The sequence below is a fragment of the Phyllobates terribilis genome, unplaced genomic scaffold (assembly GCF_046119375.1).
Source record: "Phyllobates terribilis strain yellow unplaced genomic scaffold, ASM4611937v1 Scaffold_11__3_contigs__length_659146591, whole genome shotgun sequence".
NCBI lineage: Eukaryota > Metazoa > Chordata > Amphibia > Anura > Dendrobatidae > Phyllobates > Phyllobates terribilis.
In genome coordinates this window covers 494,211,757-494,229,392 of record NW_027362771.1, presented here as the reverse complement: position 1 = coordinate 494,229,392, position 17,636 = coordinate 494,211,757, and positions in this window count along the sequence as shown.

The following is a 17,636-nucleotide window of genomic DNA, read 5'->3' as shown; positions in this document are numbered from 1 at the left end:
ATGGAACAAAAAAAAAAAAAAAAAATCTTTCCTTAGAGAATTTGCAGGCTGGACTTACTGTTATGTTCTGCTACCAAAGCTAAGGAAAGAGAGGAGATCTGTCCCTACTATAAGACTCAGCTGAATCCCTACGATGTAACAGGGAACCTGATCCTGCGATCAGACCTGCTAAAGTCCTAATCTAGTCTGTACGGAGACCTATAGATGTGAGGAGGGAATCCCTACAAGTACTAAGGACTGGGAGGAATATGGGACACCTCCTAATAGAAATAGTAGCAGACAGACGAACAAACAAAATAGATAGAACATAGAGGTCCGTAGACCAAGCAAACTAACAGAGTTAGATACAGAGCACAGGCTAGCTAGAAAGTAGATATACAATGAAGTCCAGCAAAGCCAGAAGGGCGGAGCAGGATTAAATAGGCCAACAAGGTCATGTGACCAGCAAAGGAAAAAAAACCTAACAGCAAGGTTCTAACAGTGCATAGCAGTGTCGGTAAAAAGCCGGCGGCCTATCAAAGGCTGCATGCTTCAGCGTGCGGCCTCTGATAGGCCGGCGGCCATTTAATGTCACTTCTATGCGCAGCACACTGACATAGCAGTAACACTTGATGGCCGCCGGCCTATCAGAGGACACATGTTAACATAACTACTATGCACCGCGCCCTTGATAGGCCTGTGGTCGTTCTAACGACTGCGGTTGCCAGCGGACCCCCTCTATATCCATCATGAGGGCCCACCGAGGACCTAGGGCACACCGAAGGATTATCTGGTGTCCCGCAGGGCCAGCCAGACGCTGGCAGTAATTAACATATGTAGAAAAGTTCCTTCCTGGGACATCTACTAATCCATAGATACTTGAGTGCCTTGTTGTTGTGGCAGTCGATGTGCTGCTGTTCACTTCATCACTGTGCGGACTTACATTGATTACACATCTTGTCCTCTGACAGCCGATCTATAGAACACAATGATGTTAGACGGCAGACATCTGTCAATCTTCGTCCTTGAGTATCTGAAAGAGACTTTGTTGCTTGAGTGACTGCTTTAAAGAGCACAGAAGACAGAAGTCGTGCACTGACTGAAAGCCAGTTATAATATATTGATTGAGGATTACCTTTTGTATGTAACCAACCCATCGCTGGGAATGTCAGATAGACTCTGGAGAGAGTAAACATATGTTCTAGCCACACTTTCCCAGCTTGTTTCTGTCAATAACATTTTGTAGCCGTGTGTTTAAAGAGCAAGTAAAACAACTGACAAACATTAATATCTATCAAAGCCTATGTGCTACTGAGCTAAATGAGATCAGAAACTTGGTGGTTGGAATTATTGCATTTCACCACTAGAGCCATGGGGTTGTATCCAACCAGGGTCATATATAAACCGAGTTTCCATGTTCTCCTTACATTTGAATTAGATTACTTAAGTTTCTTTCACACTTTATTAGACCTGACAAACGATCACCTGATTTCTGAAACCCTCTGCAGGGGAAATGTCATTTTAAATAACAATAGAAGATGATCCAGCTGTTTCTTAAGTTAAAATATATCAAAAACTTTATAAAACATGATAAAAATTGGCAGCATCAGTTCGTAAAAGCAGTGTGCGATTTTTCTTATCCTACGCATTTCAGACTACAAATAACTACTTAATAATTATTATTATTATTATTTATTATTATAGCGCCATTTATTTCATGGTGCTTTACATGTGAAGATTTATTTGTAGTCTGAAACTCGTCAAAAAAGAAAAATCGACAATTTTTATCATGTTTTCAGAATAAAATTTTTCATACATTTTAACTAAAGAAAGGACTGGATCATCTTCCAATGTTATTTAGCCTTTGGCCACATCGGGCAGGAGTGGCGTTTCTATGTCAGATCTACTCAGAAGCACCTACTTGGATGAGCTGGACTACATCTGCAGAAAGGTAATATTACCTGGAGGTATATACTATCCATCTATTGCATACACCATATGCACATCTGTAAATGGGTTAAATATCTTGTGTGACAAGTGAACAGTCAGTTCTTGAGGTTGACGTGTTGTAAGCAGGAACAATGGGCAGTTGTAAGGATCTCAGTGACTGAAACAAAAGCCAAAATGTGATGTCTAGATAACTAATTCAGAGCATCTCCAAAACTGTAGGTGTTGTTGGGTGTTCTCAGTGTGCAGAAGACACCATAAGAGGTCCATGAAAAGACACACAGTGAATTGGTGACAGTCAGTGGAGTAACGACCGCAATCACAGAGGTCACAACCGCGACCAGACCTGTGTGGGTGGGGGCCCGCTGACACCAGCACAAACTTCAACTGGATGTGTGTCATCGGACGCAGAGACCCGTTGGGTCTGTGGTTGACAATACACACTGCCGGCCAATCAGAGACCAGCAGCTGACTTCAGCATGCGCGTGAGTGAGGGCGCATGGCAGTGACGTCATGCGCTCCCGTCACTTGCACCCTGAAGTCAGCTGCCGTCTTCAGAAGAGGACGCCGTATGGTGGGGGAGCGGAGGGAAGGTGAGTATACTTTTTTATTTTTTTCTTTGCATTAAAGAACAGCGGCAGAATGAGGGACATAAAGCAGGATGGAAAATACACAGTATATACAAGGATGGGGGACACATATACTAGGATGGTGCCCAGGCAGGATTAGGGACATATATATCAGGATGGGGGATATATATACCAGAATGGGGCCCAGGATAAGAGACATATATACCAGGATGGGGGATATATACATGAGGATGGGACCCAGGATAAGGGACATATATACCAGGATGGGGGACATATATATGTATCAGAATGCGGCCAGGGTGAGGAGGAGCCCATCGGATTCTAGTTACGCCACTGGTGACAGTGTCTTAGCCACCCAAGGTTCTTGATGAATGTGGAGGGAGAATATTATCTAGTGTAGTTTTACTGCTTAAGCAGTATGTGTTTGTTACTATAGAATGAATTGCTGAAACGTTAAGTTGCCACTTAAAACAAGTTTCCAATGCATAGATGATAACTTATTGATCTGTCGGAGTCTGTCTGCTGGAATCTGCAAGGATTGGCAGAATGGGGAATTTATATCCCTTTAGGGGCATTTTTAGCCCGTTAAAATCCCCGTTAAAATGGAGCAGCAGTGCGCATGCTGCACCACCCCTCCATTCATTCTCTATGGAGTTACCGGAAAAATTCCAGTGCAGTGCTATACAGCCCCACAGAGAATGAACTGAGCAATGGTGGGGCATACGCACTGCCGCTCCATTCTAATGGGGGAAAAAAGTGCTCCATGAGAGATAAAAATTCCCAATCCTGCCAATCGCTGTGGGTCTCAGCTATAGGCAATGTTCTGTTGGGAAATTTAGTAGTGGTATTCATGTGGATGTTACTTCAACATGTACCACCTACTTAAACATTGTTAAGACCAAGTATACCCTTTCACAGCAATCTTTTGCTGTAATAGCAATGACTTTTTTCATGCTGTATAATGTCACCTGTTACACTGCAAAATTTCTTTAGCAATGGTTTGAGAAACAATAGAAGTAGTGTAAGGCATTTATTTGTATCCAATCAAATATCTGTGGTGGAAAAAAATCACGTCAGATCCATAGAAGCCCCACCTGACCACTTACAGGATCTGGTGTTATTGCTGAAGACCTTCTGGTCCTGATGGGTCAAAACAATTTGGCAACAAAAGGTTACCTATACAATTTTAGGTAGATAGATTTTGCATTAATGCCTACTGGTGACTAGTCAGAGTAGAAGCAGCTGATATCTAAGAGGCTATCGATTGTGGCCCGTAGAGGAATGGGGTCCTAATGAGGGCATCCTTCTCTTTTTGAGACCTCTTCAATGTTCACTTGTTTTCTATAAAGGAAGCACTAGAATGTGAGTAGATGTTTGTGATAGTAAATTCTAAATTGCCATAAGGTCATACATAATTTAATTAAATTCTATGACCAAGATGGTCTGATTTGATGATTGTGTTTTGGAGAAATGTCCCCATACATTGAAATGCAGAGTTTTCACAGATGTTATGCTATGATTTACTAGATGGTGGCCCGATTCTAACGCATCGTGTATTCTAGAATATGTATGCGGTGGACCGGGCGCAATTAGCAGAGCGGTGTTTAAATTTGGCGCCAAAATCGCTGATTGGTCGCGGCCGGCAACCGCGACCAATCAGCAAAGCGGTGTTTAAATTTGGCGGCAATATAGGTGACTGGTCGCGGGCGGCGACCGCGACCAATCAGCGAACCGTGTTAGTGAGGACTGGAGAGCGTGTTTAAATTTGGCGCCAAAATCGCTGATTAGTCACGACCGCGACCAATCAGCAAAGCGGTGTTTAAATTTGGCACCAATACTGCTGATTGGTCGCGGCTGGCGGCCACGACCAATCAGCAGAACGGTGTTTAATATTTGCGCCAAAATCACTGATTGGTCGCGGCCGGCGGCCTCGACCAATCAGCAGAGCGGTGTTTAAATTTGGCACCAATCTCGCTGATTGGTCGCGGCCGGCCACCGCGACCAATCAGCAGAGTGGCGTTTAAATTTGCCACCCATATCGCTGATTGGTCGCGGCCGGCTACCGCGAACAATGAGCAGAGCGGCGTTTAAATTTGCCGCCCATATCGCTGATTGGTCGCGGCCGGCCACCGCGACTAATCAGCAGAGCGAAGTTTAAATGTGGCACCAATAATGCGAGCATCGACCGCGACCAATCAGTGTCTTATTAGTGAGGACCGGGGAGCGGTATTGCTTGTGCAGCTACTTCCGCTGCGAGAAGCCGGGAGATGAGCGGCTGCTCGCAGCAGAAGCATCCCGACCGGCGGCGCCGCTTCCCGGTCCTCCATTCAGCTAGCGGCCAGGAGATGAGCGCCTCGCGCCGGTCATCTCCCTGCTGCATCGCCGCTGACCTCCGTCCTGCAGATGAGCCGCTAACGGCCGCCATCTTTTTCTCAAATCCCGCGTCGCTGATTGGCCGCGGCCGGACCAATCAGTGACGCGGGATTTCCTGGACAGACAGACAGACAGACAGAAAGACAGACGGGATAAGACGATTATATATATAGATACTGTAGATATAGGCCAAACAGCCACAAGTATTATTGTCATGACAAGTCCCGAAATTTCCATTGTAGCAAAGTAAAAAACAGTATGGCCCAAAAGTAGGTATAAGGCTGGCCATACACATTAGATGGCTGTCACACAAAAGATGCATTCCCAGATTGCTTGGCCGACAGCCATCTCAGCCAATATTCCCATACGCACTTGTTTGATCAAGCGCTCCTGTGTTCTCTATGAGAAAGCCACTGACTGACAGGCAGCTTATCTCCATGAGAACAATGTGATCTGCAGTTCCAAAATTGAACATGCGTGATCGACATCTCTCCCCACCTACAGCCAGCTGGTGACCCATACAAATTAGACCGTCCGCCAAACCTGTCGATATCGGCAGGTTCAGTTCACATTACTCTAATGTGTATGGGGGCTTTAGGCTAAATGATAGACATTTAACACAACAGAAAATATGGTAAACCTACAAAAGTCACTGACACACAACAAAAGATGTTTATTTGAATTGTATTCCATTGTTTATGATATTAACATTTGCTTAATCTCATAAGTGCTTGAAATGTCTTCCCTAAATGTTGCAACATTTCTATACCTACTTTAGGGCCACTCTGTATTATGGACAGTTTTGACCATTTTGGGACAAGTAAAGAAGGCATATCAAGTATTTATTTATTTTACTCACTTATATAGAGCCATTAATACCACAGTGCTTTACAGACATTATGGGCACTGTCCCCATTGGGGCTCACAATGTAGATTCCCCATCAGTATGTCTTTGGAGTGTGGGAGGAAACTGGAGAACCTGGAGGAAACCCATGCAAACACAGGGAGAACATACAAACTCCTTGCAGATGTTGTTCTTGGTGGCATTGGAACCCAGGACCCCAGCATTGCAAGGCTGCAATGCTAACCACTAAGCCAACAACAACACCCTTTAAAAAGCCTTGCAAAAGGTCTCATACTTTTTTGTGTAGTCTTTCAATACTTGAAGTCCCACTTGCCTAGCAGCCAGTTGCCTTCCTGTCTAGATGAAAACTACTTGACTACAAATAATTAAACACTCACAGGCACAGGCGTACTGTACATAGTGCAATCTACACACAGGGTCCCCTCCTCTTCCCCTGTCATCACAATTTCAGTGGTATCCACATCATCAGGACGCGGGTACCATTGGATAGAACTATAAATCAGGGAGCCGAAAGCTCTGTGAGCCACCATTTAGCCTGCACCTGTAAGCCTGAGACTCCATACACTGCAGGCGCGATGACGTTACTACATTGCACCTACAGTGTGAAGCTTCAGTACTCACACTGTACAGAGCAGCATGCCGGGGAATCAGGGATAAGTGATTAGTGTTTTTTTAATGTCAGTAATTGTGGGGACTATCATACTGAATGAGGCACTGGTGGGAGCCAATCATACTGAATGGGGGGCTGGTGTGGGCCACTCAAACTAAATGGGGGGCAGGTGGGGACCATAATACTGAGTGGGTAGGTTGGTGGGGGCCATAATAATGAGTTGGGTATTGGTGGGTGTTATAATACAGAGTGGGGGGCTGATGGGTGCCATAATACTGAGTGGGGACCTAGTGGGGCCATAATACTGAGTGGGGGGTTGGTGGGGGTGATAATAATGAGTGGGGTGTTGGTGGGGACCATAATAATGACTGGGGGGCTAGTGGGTGCCTTAATAATGAGTAGGGAGCTGGTGGGGACCATAATAATGAGTGGGGGATGGCGGGGGTCATAATACTGAGTGGATGGCTGATAATAATACTGAGTGTGGGGCTGATGGGGGCCATAATACTGAATGGGGAACTGTGGGGGCCATAATACTGTGTGAGGGGCTATGGTGGACTGTGAGGGCCCCCATACTAAGCTGGAGACTAAGAAGGCCCCCATACTGAGTGGGGTCCTTCATACTAAGTGGTGTACTGTGGGGGTCCTTATTCTATGTGTCTATGTGGGGGTTCTCATTCTGTGTGGGGGCTGTGGTGGGCCACTATACTCACTTGGGGGAGACTGGGGGGGCCATCATGCCGAGTTCAAGACTGTGGGGTGTCCCATACTAAGTGTGTGGCTCCCATACTGAGTGGTTTGCTTTGGGAGTTCCCAAACTGAGTGGGGATCTGTGCGGTCCCTCATATTTAGTGGGTGGGGGCCTTCATTTTCTTGTGGAAGGCTGTGGGTGCCCTCATTCTGTGTGTGGGGCTATGGAACCCTCATTTTGTATTGGGGTCTGTGGAGTCCTTTATTCTGTGTGGGGGGCTTTAGGGGCCCTTATTATGAGTATGGGGCTATTTGGGCTTCCATACTGTGTGAGGAGCTGTGGGGTCCCTCATAGAGAGTGTGGGCATAATACTTAAAGCTACTACACTGTGTGTGGAATGAAACTGTGTGGGGGGGATTTACTGTGGAGGTATCATAGTCAGCATGAGTGTGGGTGGGGCATATTTTGGAGCATCATACTCTAAAATGGCCATAAAAGTGTATAGCTGTGAGAACATTATGGGGCTTCAATAAGGGGCCTAATATATGTACAGTATATACAGTATATTTTTGTTATTTCTTTTTTTGGGGGGAGTGGTAATTGGAACTTTTGCTATGGGGGTTCTGTGATTTTTACACCACTGCTCACAGGACAGAGTTGTGATAAACACTCCAAAGCAAAACCAGAGACTAGACAAAGCCTGCTCTTACAGACCAAACCACGCTACTCCACCTTTTTTTTCTCCCACAAGATACAAAAAGGCACTAAAAAGTTGTGTTCCCACTATCCTTAGATTTTTAACACCAGGGGAATCCCATTTTTATTTTTTTTATGAACCTCTCTTCTATATATACAACTCTTGCATACTTACCAACATTTAGAACACCCCAGGAACATTTACGCTCTGCAAATGGAACCCCAGGTACTTTTGGATATAGTTTTTTAGGCCCCACCATTTTTGTAGTTCAATTGTAGGATTGTCCCTGTAAAATCAGGACTGTTGGCAAGTATGGCCTATAAAGGAATGCTATAGAGTCATGAAGGACAGTTATTGAGTCTTCCTCCTCCATTACCGGGGCACATATCCTGCAAAGATTTGTCAATTGCGTAAATTAATTAGTCTACCCAGGTAAGTAATACAAGGTTGTCGATACATTAATTTAGCACATCACTACCTTTATACCAATTTATTAATGTTTAATTAGGTCCTGTCATCTTGCCCTGGTTTATTCCATTACTTTGGCACTGTCACCATGGAAAGTTTAGAGAATTAATCACATTACATTATCTGCGGGCTCACGTGTCTTGCACGTTGTTTCTAAGGTTATGTATATGGTCATAAATACATATACTCAGGATTGGTTAATTTGTTTCTTTAGACTTCCAGTTCCTAGAGTACTGTGAATGTGACAAATGGAGAATGCATGATTGGAGGACAATTTTTATATATTTTATATGAGGTGGAAAAAGCAAATGATCATCTTTAACCCCTTCCCAACAGAGTAACAGTACGTGCTATGCTGAGTCCCTGTGTATGCAGCGGGTTCAGGAGCTGGAAGATGACAGATATCATACCAGGTATATGCCGTCTGTGTGCAACCAGCATCTGCCTGTAACTGCAACGATCAGGGCTAAGTCCGATCGCTATAGTTTAACTATTCTCTGACATGTAAATGCGAATGCACAGGCTCATTGGCTCCCATTCATCCCAGTGGGTCAATATGGCAGACTGGGCCCTACTGAGGGCCTCGCATCTGCCACCTTGGCACTCCTTTGAAGCCAAGATGATGATTTTTACTACACACTTCAATATTGTAGTATTGCAGTATATAGTATAATCAAACTATTGCAGGTTCAAGTCCCGAAGAAAAAAAAAATAGAATAAAACATTTCAAAAAATGTAAAAAAAAAGAAAAAATATATAAAATTTGAATCACCATTCTTTTCCCTCATAATATAAATATTGTAAGGAGGCTGTAGAACACCTAGTCGATGGGAGATAAACCTGGAGTAATGCTTTAGTATAAATAGGACGAAAACGGGTTAATCTGCAATGACAGGTTGATTGTGAGCAGTTGAAGAGTTGGGAGAGACAGCTGCTCATCATATCTCTACCACTGAGGTGTGGTTCAGTTTGTAAAATGAGACATGTTTGTCTCACACATGTCTGTGTGTATGGAGGTGTGCAGATCTCCTGGTTTGAGTGCCTTTGCTAAAGGACTAAGAAGCTGGACTCTAAGCCAGGCGGGCTAACCAGCACTATTGTGTGGACTTTTTACTTTATGTTTCACTTTGTGCCGGACAAAGGCTGTATTTAAGTTCTCCTGGGAAGTGGTTTTTGAGGACTGAAATAAATCAGCCACACAATAGAAATGGTTCCTGTGGTACCTCAGATCGCTCCCAGTGCCTTGAAAAATTATTCATACCCCATGAATTTTTCCACATTTTTTCAAATTACACCCACAGGCTTAAATGTGTTTTATTGAGATTTTATGTGATATGGTAACACAAAGTAGCAAGTATTTGTGAATTGTAAAGGGAATGATGCATGGTTTTCTAATTATTTTAAAATTATAAATCTTAAAATTGTGACATGAATTTGTTGCTTGGGGTCTGTCTCTATGAGGTTTATATATCTGGAGCAAATATATCAAACTCTGACCCATGGGCCAAATCTGGCCCGCAGGGTGAGTATATATGGCCCGTGATGCCGAGCGTGTCCCCCGAGTATATTTGGCTCGGCATCACTCTTTCACCCAGAATCACACTTTCAACTATATTGGCATCCTAGATCATCAGCTGACGCTCCCTTTCCCATCATTCCCCACCTGCATCTGACATCTCTGCAGCGGGTGCGATGATGTCATTTCAACATGCCCGCTGTACCAATATGTGCAGAGGATCTGAAGACAGTATGAAGAGACCGGATCAGTGGGGAAATGGGCAAAGGTGAGTATTTATTTATTTTTAATGTGGGGCCTATTATACTGTTTGGATCACTATGTGGAGCCATTATACTGTATGGAGCACTATGTAGGGTGCAGTATACTGTATGGAACACTATGTGGTGCCATTATACTGTGTGGAGCACCATGTGGGGCCATTATACTGTATGGAGCACTATGTGGGGCCCATCATACTGTATGGAGGACTATGTGGGGCCTTTATACTGTATGGAGTACTGTGTGGCCATTATACTGTATGGAGCACTATGTGGGCCCATTATACTGTATGGAGTACTATGTGCACTATACTGAATGGAACACTATGTGGTGCCCGCCATAGTGCATGGAGCACTATGTAGAGTCATTATACTGTATGGAGCACTATGTGGGGCCATTATACTGTATGGAGCACTTTGTGTGGCCATTATACTGTATGGAGCATTATATAGGACCTTTGTACTGTATAGAGCACTATATGGAGCCATTATACTGTATGGGAGGCAATGAAGGGCCTGTTATACTGTATGAAGCACTTTTCGTGGCCATTATACTGTATGGAGGGCTGTGTGGGGCCCACTATACTAAATGGGACACTATGTGGTACCCACCATAGTGTATGGAGCACTATTTGGGGCCATTGTATGGTATGGAGCACTATGTGGGGCCCGTTATACTGTATGGAGGACTATGTAGGGACATTATACTGTATGGAGCACTATGTAGGGCCATTATACTGTATGGACCACTATGTAGGGCCATTATACAGTATGGACCACTATGTAGGGCCATTATACTGTATGGAGCACTATGTAGGACCTTTATACTGTATAGAACACTATATGGGGCCCTTACACTGTATGGGAGGCAATGCAGGGCCCGTTATACTGTATGGAGCACTATGTGGGCCCCATTATACTGCATGGGGCACTTTTTGTGGCCATTATACTGTATGGAGGGCTGTGTGGGGCTCATTATACTGTATGGAGGGCTATGTGGGGATTACAGTTGGAGAATCATACTCTGCTGAGGTCCCAATTCTTTGTTGGGGGGATTGAGGGAGAGGTGGTAGAGTAGAGTCATCATACCATGCATTTGTAAGAAACTGTGGAGAAATTCAATGTGGGGGTATCATACTGTGTTTGGAGGCACTTTTGTTTGCATCATACTTTATTATCTGTATTCTTCAAGGTTTTTAATTCTTTATTATTACATATTTAAATCAGGCTCTTACATAACATTATTTATTTCAATATTTTATTCTAAGATCTATTAAATAAAATGTACTTTGTTTGTGGGACAACCCTTTTAAGTTTGTTTCCATATGAAAAAGTTCATATTTATATTTGTTAATAAGAACTACTTCCTCAATTGTATACATTTTTCTTAATAAATATCAAGTTTGGCAGTGACTTTGTCCAAACTTTACATTTTTGCCCTCTATGTATTTAAAGTGCACATGTCAGCAGGATTGAGCTCAGTAAACCACATACACTGATTAAAATTATACCTTGGTTGATGAAATCCATCCTGTGGTTCTTGTATAATCTTTACTTTCACTTTGGAGATAATGATATGCTCTTGCTTCAGGGCGGCCCTGTGGGGGGCGCTCTATCTGGTGCTCTGCTTACATATTCATCGGTATGCTCTTATGACACCTCACTGATCGTTCACTGACCTGCCTCCAATTTTACCTAATGCATCTAGTAGTGCGGGGCTAGGTAAACTAGGAGGTAGGTCAGTGAAGGCACAGTGAGCTATCTTAAGAGCATACAGATGAATATGCAAGCAGAGCACCAGGTAGAGCCCCCCCCCACAGGTCGCCCCGGAGCATGAGCATATCATTATCTCCATACTGAAAGTAAAGATTGCACAAGAACCACAGGACAGATTTCATCATCCAAGGTATCATTTTAATCAGTGCAATGTGACCCACCTGACAGTGTATGTAGTTTACTGAGCAAAATCCTACTAACAGATGCGCTTTAAGTTTGACATCCCTGATCTAGAGGCTTAAATTTTTGCCCATTCTTTGCAAACTAGCTCTAGCACAGTGAGATTGGATGTAGAGCTTCTATGAACAGCAATTTTCAAGTCTTGCCACAGATTCTCAATGAGATTTAGGTTTGGACTGTGACTGGGCCATTCAAACATGTGAATATGCTCTGATCTAAACTATTCCACTGTAGCTCTGGCAGGATTTTTAGGGTTGTTATCCTGCTGGAAGGTGAACCTACGCCCCAGTCTCAGGTCTTTTGCAGCCTCTAACAGGTTTTCCTCCAGGATTGCACTGTATTTAGCTCCATCAATCTTCCCATCAACTCTTACCATCTTCCCTGTCCCTCCTGAAGAAAAGCCTCCCCACAGTATGATGCTGCCACCGTCATGTTTGATGGTGGGCATGGTATTTTCAGGGTGATGTGCAGTGTTAGTTTTCCGTCATGCATAGCAATTTGCAATTAAGCCTAAGAGTTCTATTTTTGGTCTCATCTGACCAGAGCACCTTCTTCTACATGAAGAAAGATCTCTGGTCAGATGAGAGCAAAGTAGAACTTTTTGGGCTAAATCCAAAAAGCTATGTGTGTTGGAAAACTAACAGAAGAGATATAGTCACAGAGATGTCATTGTGCAAGGATAAAGGAAAAGCTTATTGCTAACAGTGATGTCATAAAACAGAGGTAATGTCACAGCACTTGAATGATAAACTTTATGATATCACAAATAAAGGCTCTGATGTCACCAGGATAACCACAAGAACAGTAATGCACACAGGGATGTCACAATGTAGAGATAATGAAAACTGGGGTGCCACAGTGACATATTTGCATCCCCTTAGGATCTGGAATCATGGTGTGACTGCAATAGTTGAGTCAAACTCCCAATACACATGCATGATCCAGGCAATTGAGCATGCATATGCTTTTAATGGGGGAAGTGAAGAAAAACGTTTTTCACGAAGGATAAGTCATTGAAATTCAACATGGTGGGGGGGGGATTCTTATTAAGTTTGTAAAATTACACTTAGCAATTACTAGTATGGTGACAATGTGCAGAGAAATCTCACATTTTAGTTGGCATTCAGCTGCATTAACAATGAAAAGAATATGATAAACCCTGGGAAACCTGTGGAGAATGGGAACATAACATTATGTCTAAATTCAACAGGTAAAATGTTTATCAACCCCAGAAAGAGACAAAGTAAACTAATTGGTTTTAGGTTGACTTGATCCAATCAGCCGGAGAAACTGTGAAAGTGGCTCTCTCTGATGTCAGTGCTATGTGATATATGAAAGAGAGTCTTGTTTCTCTCTTTTTCTCTGGCTGTCATCATATCCCATCAATCCTTATTTATCGCCCCAGGAAACAGCACAATTATGGTAATAAATAATAATAGGATCCTGTAAAACCTGAGTGATGAGGCTTCTCAGAACACATTCCCATCGCTTTGTGTGGCAACAGCAGGCTCTGAAATGCAATGCCAAGCAAATCAGAGGCACTGAATGCTGAAAGACGACTGGCACATAGCATAGGCAATAAATCACCCTGGCACACATGCCATTCCTGACAGGCATGGCAGCGATGTGGTAATTGCCAGTAATGTATTAAAATGTCCCAGATAAAACCATACTTAGTAACATTTCATAAATCTGAAAGTTGAAGGGGAGTGAGATGAATAATATTGGATGTAAAAGTTTGCTGAGTCCCTCATTCTGTCCTATAATATCACACAATAATGTGATCCGAGACATTAGAGCGGATCATGGGATTAGAGATACTGAACTGTTCACCTGTCCAAGACCAAAGAAAAGAATAAAAGTTGGGACAATGTCTTAATGTTTTAGCTACAGTGGCCAAAAGTTGGGACAATGTCTTAATGTTTTAGCTACAGTGGTCACTATTCCACTGGCATTTTAGTTAATCTTTCGTAGTAAGCTAGACATCAAGTATAGGGTTGTTTTAATTTACAATATTAAAGGGGTTGTCAGTAGTGATGAGCGAGCACTAAAATGCTCGGGTGCTCGATGCTCGGGTCGAGCACATTGAAATACTCGGGTGCTCGACCCGAGCAACGAGCCCAATGTAAGTCTATGGGAAACTCGAGCATTTTTCAGGCGGCTCCCCCCGGCGGTCTGCAGAGAGCCTAAAAATTGCACAAATCGATGGGAACAGTGCTCAAATGACATGGGGACAGCATGGGAAAGACCCCTGGAAGCATTTCTAACTCCCAGGTCACTTCTGTAACAATGTTGTCAGAGGTATTACGCCACTTTTACGGACTCACAATAAAACATACCAAAACGAAACCAAAATGGATTTTCCTGGGAAATACAGTATGTTAAGGAACATCCTTTCCAGGGTAATGAGTTGTATACAAAGCAAAGTAAATAACCAAAACCAAAAATGATCCTCCACACCTTGGACTATATTCACACGTAGCGTTTTTGATGCATTTTTTCACTTTTGCATTGCTTTCAACCGTGAAAAATGCATTCACCCGGAAATGTCATTTTAACATTTTACAACCTTATCTGGCCATGTGGTGTGTGAGATATCATCAGACACATTGTGTTTCATTTATGAAGGAGGGACTCTGAAAGTCACAAACATATTTTTATTGGGCCATCAGGCAGCCTTTACTATTCTTAAAGGGCCAGCAGTCGGCCCTCACTATTCTTAGAGAGCCATCAGCCGGCTATGTTTTTTTGTTCCCATTACTAAAGAGTGGGTCTCCTATACTGTTATTGCATATGCAGTGAGTGGCAGGGCTGCCCAAAATTTGGACGCACCCCAATACCACTTTGAAAATTTGGATGCACCCCAATACCACTTTGAAGAGACTTAGAGGAGGGCATCCTGAAAACAATGTTCCCATTATTAGGAAGTGGGTCTCTCATTGTGTTTGCCTATGTAGTGAATGCAAGGGTTGCCAAAAATTGGAGGCACTCCAATGCTCCTTGGAAGAGACGTAGAGGGCCTCATGAAAAAATGTTCCCATTATTAGGAAGTGGGTCTCCCATAGTGCTGGCCTATGCACTGAATGCAAGGGCTGCCAAAAATTTGGAGGCACTCCAATGCCCCTTGGAGGACACGTGGAGGTCAGAGTGCCTCCTGAAAACAATGTTCCCATTATTAGGAAGTGGGTCTCCCATTGTGTTTGCCTTTTCAGTGAATGCAAGAGTTGCCAAAAACTTGGAGGCACTCCAATGCCCCTTGGAAGAGACATGGAGGAGGGCCTCAAAAAAAAATGTTCCCATTAGAAAGGAGCGGGCCTCCTATACTTGTAATGCCCATGCACTAAGTGTATGGGCTGACAAACACATACTGTATAAAAAAAAATTTTTTACGGGCATAAGCACCCTTTAAAAAAATTATGTGGGTGTTGCATCACGGACCACGGTCACCCTGGTGATATGGTGGTGGAGGATGAGGAGAAGGAGGAGGACCAGAGCAAATAGCCAAAATCAGGAAGCATATACCCATGTCTGGGTGTGAAAAGGTGCATGGGAATACACCTCCCAAGAAAAGACACTAGATTTGAGTTTATGCTATGCTTCTATCATTCGGTGGTGTTGAGAAGTCTGGCCCAATCCAGCCCTTGTTCATTTTTATAAGAGTCAGCCTGTCAGCATTTTCAGTTGACAGGCGGATGCGCTTATCAGTTATAATTCCACTAGCGGCACTAAAAACCCGCTCTGATAAAATGCTGGCAGCAGGGCAGGCCAGGACCTCCAAGGCATAGAGAGCCAGTTCATTCCACGTATCCGGCTTGGATACCCAATAATTACAAGGCACAGAGGAATCACGGATGATGTTGGTACAGTCGGCAAGGTACTCCCTCAGCATCTTCCCAAACTTTGCACTCCTTGTGAGAGTACCCCGTGCCTCAGGGCTTGTGCGATAGGAGGGGCTGAGAAAATTCTCCCAGAACTTTGACAGTGTTCCCCTGCCTTTGCTGTATTAAAGTTGTGTCTCTCTCGGCTGTACTCCTTGGTTGTCCAATGAAGTGTGCCCTCTGCCGCCAGCGTTTTCAGATGGGAATTTTTTTAATAGTTCCGCAACAAGGGCCTTCTGGTACAGCCCCATTTTTGTAGACCTGTCCGCCTCAGGAATAAGAGATATAAAGTTTTCCTTGTAGTGTGGGTCTAGAAGTTTCACCAACCAGTAATGACTGTCACCCAAAATTTTGAGAACGCGAGGGTCATGGGAAAGGCAGCATAGCATAAACTCAGCTATGCGTGCCAGACTACTAACAGGCAAGACTTCCGTGTCCTCACCAAGAGGATGACTGACCATGCTCTCCTCCTCCTCCTCCTCTTTGTCCTCTGGCCATCCACGCTGAACAGAGGGTATGACAGCTGTGCAGGTAGTACCCCCTATAGCGCATGAAACTAGCTCCTGTCCTTCCTCCTCCTCCTCCTCTTCCTCATTGTCACCCAATCCACATTGGGATGAGATGAGTCTGGGCTGTGTGTAATCACCCTATATGGTTCCTTGCTCCATCTCATCGTGATCCGCCTGCAATGCATAATCTTTGATTGTGAGCAATGAGCATTTCAGAAGACAGAGAAGCGGGATGGTGATGCTAATTATGGCATCATCGCCACTCTCCATCTTGGTGGAGTCCTTAAAGTTTTGGAGGATGGTACATATGTCTGACATCCATGTCTACTCCTGAGGTCTTATGTGTGGAGTCTGAACTGAATACCGACGGCCTTGTTGATGCTGGTACTCAACAGCTGCCCTCTTCTGCTCACAAATCCTTCCCAACATCTGCAGTGTAGAGTTCCAATGTGTGGGGACATCACACACCAGTCTGTGAGCTTGAAGCTGCAAACGCTTCTGAAACACGGCAAGGGCGGCGGAAGCGGTAGGTGACTTTCTAAAATGGGCACACAGGCGGTGTACTTTAACAAGCAGATCGGGCAGCTCCGGGTAGGATTTGAGAAACCGCTGAACCACGAGGTTAAGCACATGGGCCAGGCATGGTACGCGTGTGAGCTCGCCTCTCCTCAGAGCCACCACCAGGTTCCAGCCATTGTCACACTGACCATGCCTGGCTGTAGGTTCAGCGGTGTGAGCCACAGATCTGCCTGCTCTTTCAGAGCTGTCCACAACTCTTCAGCATTGTGTGGTTTGTCACCTAAGCATAATAACTACAGCACAGCCTGTTGCTGCTTGGCCGAGGCAGTGCTGTATTTCTTCCAGCATGTGACTGATGAGGTCATTTTGGAGATGAAGGCTGAAGAGGAGGCGGAGGCTGAGGTGCAGGAGCTGTAGACCGTGGGGGCAACCCTGATTGACCTAGGGCCCGCAATCCTTGGCGTCGGGAGGACGTGTTCCGTCCCAAGGTCCGACTGGGTCCCGGCTTCCACTATGTTAACCCAGTGTGCCGTCAGCGAGATGTACCGTCCCTGCCCACAAGCACTTGTCCACGTGTCTGTGGTTAGGTGGACTTTCCCGGTAACTGCTTTGTTGAGGGCACGGCTAATGTTTTGGGTCATGTGCTTGTGTAATGCGGGGACGGCACACTGGGAGATATAGTGGCGGCTGGGGACCGAGTAAGAGGGTTGCTTAATGCTTCCGTCTCCACGAGCATAAAAGGCAACATTTCGAGCGCAAGCAGTCGTGAAATGTGAGA